The following is a 14,049-nucleotide window of genomic DNA, read 5'->3' on the forward strand; positions in this document are numbered from 1 at the left end:
TTTGCTTCGTTTTCTTTGCATCAGTCACCACGTCCACACGCTCCCTTGATAGAAGTGTAAACCTCCTCTCCATACAGTCAAACATACGAGACAACTTACCAGTTTCATTTTTGGACATGCTTTAGCCCCCAGAAAGACACAACTTGGCCTCAATTCCACGAAGTCCACTCTTGCTGCCATTTGGGTTTTGAAAGACGTTTTTCTGAGATGTCAGGGAGCATCACGTGGCTGCACCACGAGGAGTGCCTCCTGCCCCGTTCTCCTGGGCCTGGTACGTACTTCGCAGCTTCGGAGGAATCTGCTTCTCAGCCTTAAGCATGTCTGCAAAATGTCCTGAAAGCTCAGGACCCAACCTGGAATTCGGAGAAATAAAGAGGGGAACCACAGTTTGACTATATGGTCTCAGGCTCAGCTCCCATGGGACACGTCCCACGTCCGCGGTGAAGGTGAGGAACGAGAAGCTGATTATAATGATCACCAGAGGCGCCAGGATCTGAATCGACAGCGTCGTCGTCCAAGAAAAAGTAGCCCTTTTCAAGAACATGGCGTAGAGCTGCTGGCAGAGAAGACCGAACTGCCGTAGAAAGAAAAGAGGACAACCCTTACCCTGGTCGTAGGTGGAAGCTGGCTTCTGTCCAGCTGCATATTCTCTCTCGGAGTATGTCTGACATTTTGATATGGTCAAAATTGCTTCAGATTAAAAGTCTCTGACCCAATTATTTGATTCACATTTAATGGCAGAAGGAGGCACAGATTGGAAGGAGCCTGGAAGAATGAGCCTAAACAGACACCAAATGTAAACACAATGCAATTGCTTTTTACCTGCCAGACTGGCAAAAAATTAAGTCGGTGAAGGTAGAGGAGAAATGCCATGGCTGGCACTTTAAGCTGGTACAGCTGTTTTGGAAAACGAATTAGCTGAATCAATAAAATTAGATATGTACGTGGCCTTTAACCTAGAAATTTCACTTTCAGGAAAGTACCCTTTAGACCACATGTATGGGCAACGCAGGACATGCACAAACGTGTCCCTGAGGCAGTGACAGTGACAGTCAGCATGTGTGGTGTACCCAGAGATCCCAAGTGCCAGTGCTGGGCCTAGAGGCAGGGACTACGCTGTCGCTCAGCCTTTCTGTGGCACCGCACTAGCTGGGATGGGCAGGGGGCCTTCAAGCCTCAGGTGCCAGTGTTCCTTGTTCCCCAAACACCCAAAAATCCATGAAAGTCTCTAGCAAGCACCCCCCCCCAAGTTTCCCCCGGTTGACGTGATGGAGGCTCCATTCCCCGCAAGCACTCAACAGAAGGCCCTGCCATCGACCTGTCTGAGGGGGTGCTCTGAGAAATACCTCCTGGGAAGTTTCCAGGGCTCTTTCCACAAGCAAAGCTAGGCCTGAGAGATCCATCCTGGAGGTTGGAGGAGAGCCTGCTACACAAGACAGGGGCCGGCCTAGGTGACCGCAAGACTCTTTCCAACTCAGAGGCTCCATGGATGGCAGCTTCCCCCCCATGTGGGATTCAAGACTATAAAACAGTGAGATTAATCTCTTTCCTGACCCACAAACACCAGTCTCTATTATTTTGCAGCATACCTCAGAGATAGCTCCATCAAGACTACTATACAAAATGCACATCAGTATTCTTTTTCAGCATTAAAAGAATGTTACAGGTTGTCCGCGTATTTCATAAGGATATGGTTTTGAAAATTTAAATTCCAGGTGGATGATTAAAAAAAAAATAAAGATTAAACATGCTTTCTGGCCAGCGGATGTAACGCTTTTACTCTTTCCTCTCCCTGGTGAAAGGAATGGCTCAGGGCTCTCCCATCATCCTCTCTGACACCTCCCTCCATTAAGCTGATCCTGGCCAGAAAACACCAGCCTCTGCCCTTAAACTGGAACAAAGAGCATGTGACTCCTGTAACCCAGCAGAGCCCATCTTATACGCCCACAATCTGCACATTTTTTTCGTAAGCCCCTATTAAAGGCTGATACACACTTCTTAATGGAATATTATTATGAGTCCAAGAATGCAATAAAAATCTGCTTTCTGGCATGCATTGGAAATATTTGCTTACTCCAGTGTTTGGTTGGATGGGCACAGACTGCCTTGAGAAGAGCCTTGAATGAAGATATTTAATTCTTTTTTTTTTTTTTTTTTTGTCTTTTTGCCATTTCTTGGGCTGCTCCCGCAGCATACGGAGGTTCCCAGGCTAGGGGTGGAATCGGAGCCATAGCCACCAACCTACACCACAGCCACAGCAATGAGGGATCTGAGCCACATCTGCAACCTACACCACAGCTCATGGCAATGCCAGATCCTGAACCCACTGAGCAAGGCCAGGGATTGAACCCGCAACCTCGTAGTTCCTAGTCGGATTCGTTAACCACTGCACCACGACAGGAACTCCGTGAAGACGTTTAATTCTGTTCTCAGGAACTCTGCTGGCCAGCAGGTGAGAATGGGAGGAAGGAAGCTTGATGACTTGCATATCTAGACTAGAATCTACCATCTTACTAACCCTAAACCAAACAAAAAATAAAAAATAAATAAAAATTCTCAAAATCACAACATCTTATCTGATTTGGATCTAAAAAATGAAAGTCATGTAATATCCGAAAAATAAATGTTAGGACAAGAATAATGAGGGAAAAAAGAGCTGCATTAAGATTATATACTATTGGAGTTCCCATTGTGGGGCAGTAGTTAACGAATCCGACTAGGAACCATGAGGTTGCGGGTTCGATCCCTGGCCTTGCTCAGTGGGTTAAGGATCCAGCGTTGCCGTGATTCCTTTAAATTCCAGGTGGATGATTAAAAAAAAAAAAAAAAAGATTAAACATGATTTCTGGCCAGCGGATGTAACGCTTGTAGGTTGCAGACATGGCTTGGATCTGACATTGCTGTGGCTGTGGTGTAGGTCGCCAGCTGCAGCTCCGATTAGACCCCTAGCCTGGGAACCTCCATATGCCATGGGTTTGGCCCTAAAACGCAAAAAAAAAAAAAAAAAGATCATATACTGCTAGCAAGTATATACTGGCTAGGAATAGGCACTCAGAACTGAATTAACTGACCAATAGCTTCTGCAAATAACTGAGGCAACATTAGCATAAACAGATTTCATTGTTTTCCTTAAAAGATAACACACATAAATTAAAACAGAAATAAAATATCACTTAATTCTATTTTATGAGCAAAACTGTAGATTATAAACTGCAGCACAGCTGATACTCCAGGGCAGGGGTTGGTAAACTATGGCGAGTGGGCCAAATCCAGCCCAAGGATTTGTCTTTGTATGGCTCAGAGCTCAGAAAGGATTTTACGGTTTTTTTGTATTTTTTTAAGGGGCATACCTGTGGCATATGGAGGTTCCCAGGCTAGGGGTCAAATCGGAGCTAACAACTGCCTGCTTACTCCACAGCCACAGCAATGCGGGATTTGAGCCGCGTCTGCCACCTACACCAGAGCTCACAGCAATGCTGGATCCTTAACCCACTGAGCAAGGCCAGGGATGGAACCTGCACCCTCATGGATAGTTGTTCGGCTCATTACTGCTGAGGCACAACAGGAATTTCCTGGTTTTGCATTTTTATATGGTTACATGGTTATAACCAAGTGCCTACATAATATCCTTGATGATGCTAAGTCTACATAGCCTAAACTATTTACTATCTCGCCGTTTAAGAAAAAAATTGCTGAACCCCGTTTAAGGCAAAAAGATGTATTTATTATTGGCAGCTGCTAGTCTTCGAGCTAGTTATTCTACCTCTGGGAATTTGTCACAACAAAATAATTCAATAAACTGTAGCTTATTTTCCCTCTAGTACAGTTTTGCAAAAGACTGTATTCATTGTTTTTTGTTGCTGAGACATAGGATCTGAGCTGTATCTGTGACCTACACCACAGCTCAAGGCAGTGCTGGATCCTTAACCCACTGAGCAAGGCCAGGGATCTTATGGATACTAGTTGGTTTCTCAACCCCATCAGCCACAATAGGAACTCAAAAATTTAGCATCTTAAAAACAACAGTAAATGGATATTTAGGTTGTTTCCATGTCTCGGCTATTGTGAATAGTGCTGGAAGGAACATACGGGTATCTGCATCTTTTTCAATGAAAGTTTTGTACGGATATATATGCCTAAGAGTGAGACTGCTGGGTCATGTGGTAGTTCTCTATTTAGTTTTCTAAGGAATCTCCATACTATTTTCCATAGTGGTTGTACCAGTTTACATTCCCACCAACAGTGCAGGAGGGTGCCCTACAGATGAATGGATTAAGAAGATGTAGTATATATACGCAATGGAATACTACTCAGCCATAACAAAGAACAAACTAATGCCATTTGCAGCAACATGGATGGAACTAGAGACTCTCGTACTAAGTGAAGTAAGTCAGAAGGAGAAAGACAAATACCGTATGATATCACTTATATCTGGAATCTAATACATGGCACAAACAAACCTTTCTATAGAAAATAAATAAACTCATGGACTTGGAGAACAGACTTGTAGTTGCCAAGGGGGACAGGGAGGGAGTGGGATGGACTGGGAATTTGGGGTTAGTAGATGCAAACTATTGCCTTTGGAGTGGATGAGCAATGAGATCCTGCTGTATAGCACTGGGTGCTATACCTAGTCACTTGTGATGGAACACAGTGGAGGGTGATATGAGAAAAAGAATATATATACATGTATGACTGGTCACTTTGCCATACAGTGGAAACTGGCAGAACACTGTAAATCAACTATAGTGGAAAAATAAAAATCATAAAAAAACCCAGTGGTAAGCACTTGTTATCTCACATGGTTTCTGGGGGTCAGGGATCAGGGAGTGGCTCAGCTGGGTGGGTCTGTCTCAGGGTCTCTCATGAGGTTGCAGTCAAGCTACCAGTCAGGCTGCCATCGTCTGAAGGCTGGACTTCAGCAGAAGGATCAACTTCCAGGACGGTGCCCTTATATGGTAGTGGGCAGGAGGCAGTGGCGTGCAGGTTGCTGAATTTAGTCCTGACAAGAGCACTAGTTGATGGTTTTTGTTTTTTTTTCTTTTGTCTTTTCTAGGGCAGCACCTGTGGCATATGGAGGTTCCCAGGCTAGGGGTCTAATCGGAGCTGTAGCCACCAGCCGATGCCACAGCCACAGCAATGTGGGATCCGAGCCATGCCTGCAACCTACACCACAGCTCACGGCAATGCTGGATCCTTAACCCATTGAGTGAGGCCAGGGATTGAACCCGCAACCTCATGGTTCCTAGTTGGATTTGTTAACCACTGAGCCAGGACGGGAACTCCTGGTTGATGTTGTAATTAACATCAACAATTAAGGTAAAAGTGAAACGACAAAGATGCAGAACTTCATTCATTCACCCATGAGGTTAGGAACCTTTTTGGTGGATTGAATGACACTCTTTTAATACCGGAAGAATATATCCTCAAATTCTATTTTTAATGAAATTGTTTCAGATATGACATGCTTTTAAGCTTAATTTACATCATTAACATTTTTCGGTCATTATTCTTTAATCTAGACAATCAACAAAACAAATTAAATCCCAACTTTTATTTATTTATTTATTTATTTATGTATTGCTTTTTAGGGCTGCACCTTAGGCATATGGAACTTCCCAGGCTAGGGGTCAAATTGGAGCTACAGTGGCCTGCCTACACCACAGCCACAGCAACGTGGGATCTGAGCCACAGCTCACTTCAACGCTGGATCCCTGATCCACCTAGCAAGGCCAGGGATCGAACCTACATCCTCATGGTTCCTAGTCGGATGTGTTTCCGCTTCGCCAGGACGGGAACTCCAAAAAGGACTGGAACTTCTGATCACCTTCGCCCCATTCTCCCAACCCTACCTCCAACTTTTGGCAATCACGAATCTACTGTTTCTCTGAGTTTTGTTTGTTTTAGATTCCACACATAAGTGAGATCATACGGTGTTTGTCTTCCTCTCTCGACTTATTTCACTGAACGTAATGCCCTGAAGGCCCGTCCATGCTCTTGCAAATGGCAGGATTCCTCTTTTTTTTCTTAATGGAGGAACCACATTTCCTTCCTCCATTCATTTGCTGATGGAAACCTAGGCTGTTCCCACAGCTTGGCCATTGTAAATGAGGCTGCTATGAATATGGGGGTGCATATATCTCTCTGAGGCCGTGATTCCACTTCTTTCGTAGATTTACCCATAATTGGAATTGCTGGATCAGATGGTAGTTCTGTTTTTAATTTTTAAAATTTTGATGTAGTTCTACTTGTGAATTTTTGCTTCTGTTGCTTGTACTAATCTCTACCCTTGATTTCACAAGCTGGACCTAGTGACTAACTTCTAATGAACAGGATATAGCAAAAGGGATAAAATCTCACTTCCAAGAATAGGTTACAAAACGACTATCGCTTCTGTCTTGGTCATGTTCTTTCCCTCTGATCCCTCGCGGTGGGGAAGCCAGCTGCCACATCACATGGTCTTCCGAGCAACCTGGGAAGAGGCCCACATGGTGAGGAACCGAGGCCGGCCAACAAGGAAATGGATCCTCCTCCAGCTGAGCTTTCAGAGGCTGTACCCCTACATAATGGCTTGCCTACAACTTGCCTGAGCCAGAACTACTCATCTACCTCCTCCTGGACGCCTGACTCACAGAAAATGTGAGGTAATAAATGTGTGTTGTTTCAAGGCTGCTAAGTTTTAGGGTAATTTGTTATGCAGCAATAGACAATGAATATAAGCCAAAAAAATAAAAAATAAAGAGTATAACAGATGTGAGACACCTGAAAGGAAAGCATCATGTAGAAGTAGCAGGTAGCCGTCCCAGGAGGAGAGGAAAGAGAGGATGGATTGGAAGAGAGATGGGTTAATAATTTCGCCAAACTGATCAATACCAGCAAACCACGATGCGAAAAGTGGTAGGGAGTTCCCTGGTGGACTAGTGGTTAAGGACTCAGCATTGTCACTGCTGTGGCTCAGGTTTGATCCCTGTCCTGGGAACTTCTGTATGCTGTGGGTGTGGCCAAAAAAAAGTGATAAAAATCCTAAGTAGAGGAACACAAAGAAAATCACTGTAACAATGCTGGAAACCTAAGGCAAGGGAAAAAAGTATTAAAAGCAGCCAGAGGTAAAGAACAGATTACGTTAAAAGAAAACAATAATACTGGCAACTGACATCTCAGTGGACATAATGGAAGCCAGAAGACAATAGAATGGAATGGATAAGTAAAAATGATTGATCCAGGAGTTCCTGTTGTGGCTCAGTGGTAACAAACCTGACTAGTATCCAGGAGAATGCGAGTTCAATCCTTGGCCTCACTCAGTGGATTAAGGATCTGGTGTTGCTGTGAGCTGTGGTGTAGGTCATAGATGCAGCTTGGATTCCATGAGGCTGTGGCTGTGGCTGCGGCTGGCAGCTGTAGCTCTGATTCAACCCCTAGCCTGGTAACTTCCATATGTTGCAAGTGCAGCCCCCACCCTGCAAAAGATCTATCCATATGACAGTACTATTCAGCAATAAAAAAGAACAAAGTATTATACATGCTACAACATGAATGAAATTCCAAAAAATTATTCTAAGTGAAGGAATCCAGACATGAAATACATAATGTATGATTTTTTACATATGAATGCAAATGATTCCATTCTTATGAAATGCCCAGAACAGGGAAACATATACAGACAGAAAGTAGACTAGTGATTGCCTTGCACTAGAGATGGGAACAAGGCATGTTTGCAAATGAACATGAAAGAGCTTTTCAGGTGATTAAAATATTTTACTACTGGATTTTGGTTATAGTCACAAAACTGTAAATTTACTAAAAGTCATCAAAGTTAATCATATGAACTACTGATTAATGTATAGTATGTACATTATACCTCAATAAATCTGTTTTTAAAATAGGACAATAGAACTACATTGCAGAAGTGTTTTAAAAAAACCTTGCCAACCTAAAATTCTATATCTAGGAAAAATATTTCTCAAAAGCGAAGGCCAAAAATATATTTTCAGGCTAATGAAAACTGTGGGGCTTTATCACCAGGAAATCTGTGCTAAAGAAAATAGATATTGTTCAGGCAGAGAGAAAATGGTCCTAGACGGCAGCTTCAGGGTGAATGAAGGAATAAAGAACAATACAAAGGGTAGATATGCCCTAAATTTAAATGAATACTGACTGCACCAAAAACAATAATATATTATGGTTTTTAAGAACAGATACAGAATTTAAATAGTTGAACCAAAGGGTACATAAGTGGAATAAACAGAATTTACGTGTGCTAAATATCTTGCTTTTTCTGGAATGTGGTAAATGTACTAGTTTATTGTAAACTTTAATAAGCTGAAAATGCACGTTTGGAGTTCTCTTGTGGTGCAATGGGTTAGGGATCCAGCATTTTCACCACAGTGGCCTGGGTTGCTGCCGTGGTGTAGGTTTGGTCTTTGGCCCAGGAACTTTTATATGCTGTGGGTGCAGCCAAAAAAAAAAAAAAAAAAAAAAATGCATGTTGTGGTCTTAGGATAACCAATAAGAGAAGAGCAAAATAACTTACAAATTCTAAACTAATAGAAGATAAAACATAAAGTAAAAAATAAACCCCCCCCCAAAAAAACAGTAAATCAATCCAAAAGGCTAAAAGGAAATAAAAGAAAATATGGAATTGGTGGGATAAATAGAGAACACTTAGTAAGACTGTAGATTTAAAACCAAATAAATCAGAATTTTTAATAGTTGTTTTTTTAATTTAAATTTAAATTTTTATTTATTTATTTTTTTAGGACAACACTCGTGGCACATGGAGGTTCCTAGGCTAGGGGTTTAATTGGAGCTACAGCTGCTGGCGTACACCACAGCCACAGCAACACTGGATCCCTAATCCACTGAGTGAGGCCAGGGATCAAACCTGCAATCTCATGGTTCCTATTTGTCCACTGTACCATAATGGGAACTCCAAATTTTTATTTTTTGCTTTTTTTTTTTTTTTTTTTTTTGTCTTTTTTGTCCTTTCTACGGCTGCACCTGCGACATACGGAGATTCTCAGGCTGGGGGTCTAATCGGAGCTGTAGCTGCTGGCCTACACCACAGCTCATGGCAACGCCAGATCCTTAACCCACTAAGCAAGGCCAGGGATCAAACCCACAACCTCATGGTTCCTAGTCAGATTCGTTAACCACTAAGCCATGACGGGAATTCCTATTTGTAGCCTTTAATTTTTTATTTTATTTTTTGCACCTGCAGCATATGGAAGTTCCTGGGCTAGGGGTCAAATCTGAGCTTCAGCTGCTAGCCTATTTCACAGCCACAGCAATGACAGATCTCACCTGTGTCTTTGGTCTATACCACAGCTCACAGCAATGCCAGATCCTTAGCTCACTGAGTGAGGCCAGGGACCTGCATCCTCATGGATACTAGTCGGGTTCATTACTGCTGAGCCACAACAGGAACTCCAGAATTTTTATTAGTTGTAACGAATGAAAGATTTTACTTAAAAGATAATGATAAATTAATTTTTTGAAACTCCAGATGTACACTTTTATAAGAAACACATCTAAAATACACAGTAATTATATACAGTAAGATTGAATGCAAAAGGATGGACAAGGAAAATATCATTCAAAAATTGGAGAGGAGCATTCCTGTTGTGGCTCAGTGGTTAATGAACCCAACTAGTGTCCATGAGGACGCAGTTTCGATCCCTGGCCTTGCTCAGTGGGTTAAGGATCTGCTGTTTCCATGAGCTGTGGTGTAGGTTGCAGACATGGCCCAGATCCCTCATTGCTGTGGCTATGGTGTAGGCCAGTAGCTGCAGCTCCAATTAGACCCCTAGTTTGGGAACCTCCAAGTGCTGCAGGTGTGGCCCTAAAAAGGCAAAAAAAAAAAAAAAAAAAAATTGGAGAGGAATAAAATCATTTCTAGGGAGTTCCCATCATGGCGCAGTGGAAATGAATCCGACTAGGAACCATGAGGTTGTGGGTTCGATCCCTGGCCTCACTCAGCGGGTTAAGAATCCAGCGTTGCCAGGAGCTGTGGTGTAAGTCGCAGATGAGACTTGGATCTGGCGTGGCTGTGGCTGTGGTGAAGGCCAGCAGCTGTAGTTCTGATTCAACCCCTAGCCTGGGAACCTCCATAGGCCATGGGTGTGCCCCTAAAAAGCAAAAAAAAATTTTTTTTCTCTTTTTCTTAAATTTTCTTTTTCTGCAAAAAAATTTTTTTAAAAATAATAAAAAAATCATTTCCAGACCAAAACCAGACAAATAAACAAACAAACAAACAAACAAAAAAAACCCCAAAACACCTGAGTGTGTTTGGCAGCAGCATAAAAACAGTAAAGGACACGGTAAAGGATGTACTGCCAGCAGAAGGAAAGTTATCTGAGAGATATGAGGAAAGAACATAGAAGGAGCTAAATATGGACATAAATTCAAATGACCTCTGTTGGGAGGGTGGGAATAACACATCCATGTGACTGTATAAAATAGATGATTAACAAGAACCTACTGTACAACACAGAAAAATCTACTCAATATCTTATAATAACCTACATGGGAAAACAGAATGGATGTATTTCTATGTATGACTGATTCACTTCGCTGTACACCTGAAACTAATGCAACACTGTAAATCAAGTATACTCCAACAAAATTAAATTAAAAAAAAAAGACCGCTGTCTTCCCCAAACAACAATAAGGTTTTGCAGACTTAAAGAAGTAAAATACATAACGATAGTATGTAAGTTGGTGATGGTGCGAGTATGCGAATACAACTCAAGTCTTTGTGATACAGTGGGATCAATGGCGTCTCTGCAGCAGCAGCCACATGGGTTCAATCCCTGGCCTGTTGCAGTGGGTTAAGGGTCCAGCATTGCTGGAGCTGTGGCATAGGTTGCAACTCCAGCTCAGATTCAATCCCTGGGCCTGGAACACCATATGCCGTTGGGCAGCCAAAAAAGAAAACCAAACCAAACCAAAACAAAACAAAAATTAAAGTCTTCCATGGTCTCAGTGTTTTCCAGGAGCAGAGCAAAGATATTAATTCACCTAAGACTTTGACAAATTACATATGTGCATCTCTCAATATCGAGGCTCACAACTAAAACATTACAATAAGGATAAATAATTTCTGCCTAGTGTGGGGGAGCGAGGAAAATGTACAATGAAAAAAAATAATTCAAAAAAGGTAGAGAATAAGCCATACAGACTAAGCAGGACTAGTAGAAAATATAAGATAAAATGATAGAAATTTTAATGCCGTAAGGAATACTCATAAATAGCTTACATGTTCTATTTAGAAGACAAATGTTACCAGACTGGATAAAATAACACTTACCTCTTCCTCTTGCCACTTTCTGGCCTAGTATGGCCTCCTGGGTAGCTTACCTGGAATGCCCCCTCAAAGCTTTCCTAGAACTGACCCAGCATCCCTGCTTCATGACATTCAAATAGGTTGGTGGATCAATTAGCTAACCCCAAAGTTGCTCTTACTTGGAAAACTTTTTTATTTTTATTTTTAAAATTTTGTATATTTCATTTATTTATTTTTGGGCTGCACCCATAGCATGTGAAGGTTCCCAGGCCAGGAATTGAATCTGTGCCACAATTGTGTCCTGTGCCACAGCTGTGACAATGTTGGATCCTTAACTTGCTGGCCACAAAGGAACTTCCATTGGGAAATCTTTTTTAATGAAATATTAAACCTTCCTGGAGTTCCTGTTGTGACTCAGTGGTTAATGTATAAGACTAGGAACCATGAGGTTGCGGATTCGATCCCTGGCCTTGCTCAGTGGGTTAAGGATCCCGCGTTGCTGTGGCTCTGGTGGAGGCCAGCGGCTACAGCTCCAATTTAACCCTTAGCCTGGGAAGTTCCATATGCTGCGGGAGTGGCCCAAGAAATGGCAAAAAGACAAAAAACAAACAAAACAAAACAAAAAACCCGCAAAAGCAACAACAACAAACCTCCCTAATTGTTTAAACCAGCGGAGTTAGAATTATCTGTTATTTATAATCAAAGGCATCCCACCTGATACAGTGTCATTTTTTCATTCATAGAAGTTTGTTAAAATTGTTTGTAGAATGATATTACAGTCAACATTTTCTACACTAACCAGTATCCCTGTTACTGTAAGCACTAATCAGAGGCTGGAAGACCACTCGGCGAGGATGTAACAGAAGGGATTCAGGCACAGGGCAATGTTTATGGTCCCTTCCACCCTAAGACTCTTGGAGTTCTGAGTTCCGTACTTGCTTACTGAACGAAGACCTCTTCCGTTCCAGTGACAGGGACCCCAAAGCTGGCGATTCCCAGCTCCACCTGCCCCAGTTCCAACTTAGTAAATAGGGATTCAGGCCTGGAAAGGAAGAGTAGTTTTATTTCTCAAAGGCGGAAGATGAATCCCTCATCATCGCCCTTGGCTTTCTATAGAGGAAAAGGCATAGGTCATGGAATTAAGAAGATATTTGTTCAAATCTCAACTCTGTCCCTCTCTAGCTTCATGACTTTGAACTTGAACAATGAGGGTAACAGCATTTACTCCGAAAACTTTTTGGGGCATCCCCTGGTGGCTCAGTGGGTTAACAACCTGGTGTTGTCACTGCCATGCCTCTGGTTACTGCTGTGGCACAGGTTCAATCCCTGATCCAGGAACTACTGCATGCTACAAGTGTGGCCAAAAAAAAAAAAGCCTTTATGTAATGATAAATCAATCACACCCTTAGCACACTGCAGATACAAAGTACATATTAATATATCTCCTTTCTTTTGAGTAAAAATCAATAACAATACTATTTTTGGAGTACTTACTAAATGCTAGGGCCAATCTTTTCCATGAATTAACTCAGTAGCTCTTTGAGGCCAGTGCTGAGAAGTTAAGTAACTTCCCCAAGAGTCTGGCAGCCAACTGGACTGGGAGCCAGCCACACCTACTAGACTGCCCACAGTAGTCAGCCTGCCACAACAGAAAAGCACACAGAGCCCACATCAGAAGCACCCGTGGAGCATATAGCTCTGGTGTCCAGACGGGAGTGCACTGCTGGGATGCACAGGATATAACATCCCCTACATAAGGCCACTTCTCCAAGATCAGGAAATGTAACCAGAATACCAAATACATGAAAATAAAATCAGCTAGAATTAGGCAAAATGAGGTGACAGGGGGATATGTTCTAAATGATGGAACAAGATAAACCCCAGAAGCAGAACTCAATGAAGTCATTACCTGATAAAGAGTTCAAGGTTATGATCCTGAAGATGCTCAAAAACCCAGAACAAATATGGATGAATATAGTGAGAAATTTAACCAGAAGTTAGAAAATATAATGAACCAAAGAGAGTTGAGGAATATAAGTGAAATAAAAAATGTACTAGAAGGAATCAACAGTAGATTGAATGATACAGAGAAATGGATCAGTGAACTGGAAGACAGAGTAATGGAAACCACTCAAGTTGAACAGAAAAAAAGAATTTTTTAAAAATGAGGACAGTTTAAGAGACATCTTGGACAATATCAAGTGTACTGACATTCACATTATATAAGGGTTTCTGAAGGAAGAGAGAGACAGAGAAAGGGGCTGAGAACATATTTGAAGACACAATGGCTGAAAACTTCTTTAACTTGGGAAGGGAAACATATTCAGGTTCACAAAAAGCAGACAGTGCCAAACAGGACCAACCCAAAGAGAACCACATCAAAGCACATTGTAGTTTAAATGGCAAAATTAGGAGTTCCCGTCGTGGCGCAGTGGTTAACGAATCCGACTAGGAACCATGAGGTTGCGGGTTCGGTCCCTGCCCTTGCTCAGTGGGTTAATGATCCGGCATTGCCGTGAGCTGTGGTGTAGGTTGCAGACGTGGCTTGGATCCTGCGTTGCTGTGGCTCTGGCGTAGGCCAGTGGCTGCAGCTCCGATTCGACCCCTAGCCTGGGAACCTCCATATGCCGCGGGAGTGGCCCAAGAAATAGCAAAAAGACAAAATAAATAAATAAATAAATAAATAAATGGCAAAATTAAAAATAAAGTGATAATATTAAAAGCAGCAAGGGAAAAGCAAAAATTACATACAAGGGAACTCTCCTAAG

The 14,049-nt window shown here is 42.2% G+C and overlaps 1 long non-coding RNA gene across 1 annotated transcript in view; it reads right to left on the reverse strand.

Moving 5' to 3' along the window:
* LOC102160363 (ATP-binding cassette sub-family A member 17) overlaps positions 1-14,049 on the reverse strand; it is a 60,780-nt gene that overhangs the window by 21,007 nt on the left and 25,724 nt on the right. The window contains exons 7-10 of the long non-coding RNA XR_014842598.1: positions 12,225-12,348; positions 2,396-2,519; positions 2,075-2,101; positions 280-574 (exon numbers count right to left, since the gene is read on the reverse strand). This is a non-coding gene — a long non-coding RNA (ATP-binding cassette sub-family A member 17). The remainder of the gene's footprint in view (positions 1-279; positions 575-2,074; positions 2,102-2,395; positions 2,520-12,224; positions 12,349-14,049) is intronic.

Source organism: Sus scrofa, chromosome 3, assembly GCF_054392235.1.
Source record: "Sus scrofa isolate SSC_HxYL_T2T_F1_AM1 chromosome 3, Sscrofa_HxYL_maternal_Yorkshire_Landrace_v2.0, whole genome shotgun sequence".
Lineage (NCBI taxonomy): Eukaryota > Metazoa > Chordata > Mammalia > Artiodactyla > Suidae > Sus > Sus scrofa.